Raw genomic sequence first — 2,616 nt, forward strand, 5'->3', positions numbered from 1 at the left:
GGGATGCAGTTTTGGAGACCTCCAGTTGAAATGTTGCTGCGTGCGTCGTGAGAAATGGGAGGTTCCACAGTAGGGTGTTGGTGCTTGAAGAAAGTGCAGAACTGTGTTGACTTGCATGGCACTCTTCAGACATGGTGGGTGGGTGATGGGAATTCTGCCCCTCCATAGCAGCCTTGGAAGAAATGAATCCTCCTGTGGGATCATGGCATAGTAAAGGGGCTTCTTTTACACAGTGAATGTGTGATGGTGTTAAAGCACAGCGTGTAAATTCATTGGTCCCTGGCTGCTAAACAATTGGGCCTCACCGTGGCTGAGCTATGGGGGCAGGAGCAGAAGGACCAGGGGTGGAAGGTCTTTTATGTGTGGCTTTCATTAGTTGCATGTGCTTTCTCCTACACAGATCCTGAAGCCACTCCTGCCTTCCCCCTTTTGATCTTTATAATTAATTTTTAACCCAGTTACTGCATGTGGGTGTAGTAAGACAAGGTTCTTTGGGTAAATGCGATATCTTTTATTAGACCAACTGAATAGAAAAATTATTTTTTGCGAGCTTTTGGTCACAAACACCCTTCTGCAGGCATAGGGAGAGTCTGCTGGTGTTTGTGTGCTTTCCTGGGTCTAATACAAGCATAAGTCAATAACTCTCTGTAGCTTGTTTGGGAGAAACAAGACTTCCAAAAGGCCAGAAAGCTTTTCTTAAACTATAAAATGTTTCCCTGTTAACTTTTTACAGCATTGCTGCGTAGCAGCTGTGTGCTTTGGTACACTACAGTTCCTGCTTCCGTCCCTGTGTGCGCTGTCTTGAAATTGTTCAAGAAGGGAAGCTAGTTTGGCAATACCTTTTTCTTGGACCAACTCTATAGTTGGGAGAGAGGGGTTAGATAAGCTTCCAGGTACAAAATGCCTTTCCTCGGGGCTGGAAAAGAAGCAGGTACAGCCTAAACTAAATGCTACGTAAAAGAATTACTATTTAACCACAGATGTTAAAAATATCTGGTGTAAACAGTTGAAGTGTGTGTTTTTTGTTTGTTTGTTCGTTTTTCATAAAGCTTAGCTACTCTGAAAGAGGTTGATCTCTGAAAGGGAGTAGGCAAAGCTAAAGCCTATAAATGCTGCTGCTTAGTCATTTTGTAGAAGTGGGCAGAGATAGGCGTGTATGACCTGAAACGTACCTTCCTTAGATTACTTGGAGAAGTCTCCCCAGCTATAAATATCCATACTGATAGCTTCTGAACTTTCCATTTGGTATAAAAGCTATGTAAATGTAATTGGGTTCATTTTTAAAGTGCGCCAAACATTTGGAGCCAAGGAAGTTTTCATCTGTAGGAATCTTGCTTTAATTTTAGGACTCTTGAGTTTCTGTGTTACCAGATACAGCAGGTATTTTACATACATTTTACTTTGTTTCATATGCCTGGTATCAGATCACTTTAATCAGCTTTCATGCATCTGGCAGGATGACCAATTAGCAAGCATGGTGAGAATTAAGCATTATGTTGTGTGGAAACAGGAGAAAACTCCAGTCACCTGAAGCTCCATCCAGGGCTCTGCTGTTAGGAGTTAGAATGGGGAGACTGTATCATGGTGGTTCTCAATTGGGGTGACACAGCAACCTGCCAGGGGTGTTGCAACACTGTCACTGCCTCAGTCTTCAACCCTGCATCAAGGTGAAATTGCACCTCACACCTCCATTTTCAGGAGGCACGTCAGAGCCAAACTGAGAAGTGGCTGCAGCAGAAAGGTGCCTGCCTGCATTAGGTTGTGCCTTTGTGCCATCTGAAAACCAAGGCTCAAGGCACTTGTTCACCGTATGGTGGCACTGACCATGCTGCAGAATCCCCTTGGCTTCTTCCCTCTCGGGCATTGTGTCCTTTTGCTCCCCGCATACTGCATGTACAGCCTAGCACCTTGTCTTGTTGACTGGGCTTCCCCAGACTTTCTCCACCGGGGCCCTAGGGCTGGAGTTCAGGGGATTGCCCTGGGTAATTTAAGGGAAGAACTTGGTCCAGTGGTTCCTGAGCCCCACCAGTGACCTGGAGTCGTATGTAGGAAGTCCACTGCTGTGCTAGGAGCAAATATGTGCTGGGCCAGGCAGGGCTAGGTGAGTGCTTCCTGCCAGCAGCCTGATGGGTGAATATAGTATAATATACTATAATTATATCACCAATTATTGGCATATGAATGGATAATAGAATTCTAATGTTTATTATAATTTCCATAATATATTGGCTCTCTTAAATGGGGTGCCAGTGACTTCTACAAAGTCTTGGAGGGGGTGCCTTAAGTCTAAAAAGGTTGAAAACCACTGGTGTATTGGGACTCCTGGATTCTGTTTCCAGTGCTGCCACAGACTTTTGTGGACTGCTCAAACACATTTCACCTGTCTGAGCCAAAGTAAGCCTGTATTTAGATGTGGGGGGGTGTAATCCTGACAGACTCCTGGATGAAAAGCACCATCTAAGGGTAGAGTGCTACAAGTGCTCTAGCTGCCAAAGGAGTGTCCAAGCACAAGCTGCTCTCGATAGAGGAAACTCCAGCCTCAATTTCTTGAGATCCTTCTCCTACGAGGAGCTAGGGAACACACAGGAGAATTTCTGATTAAAGCCTGTTGCTTCT

The sequence above is a fragment of the Alligator sinensis genome, unplaced genomic scaffold (assembly GCF_000455745.1).
Source record: "Alligator sinensis unplaced genomic scaffold, ASM45574v1 scaffold463_1, whole genome shotgun sequence".
Taxonomy (NCBI): Eukaryota; Metazoa; Chordata; order Crocodylia; family Alligatoridae; genus Alligator; species Alligator sinensis.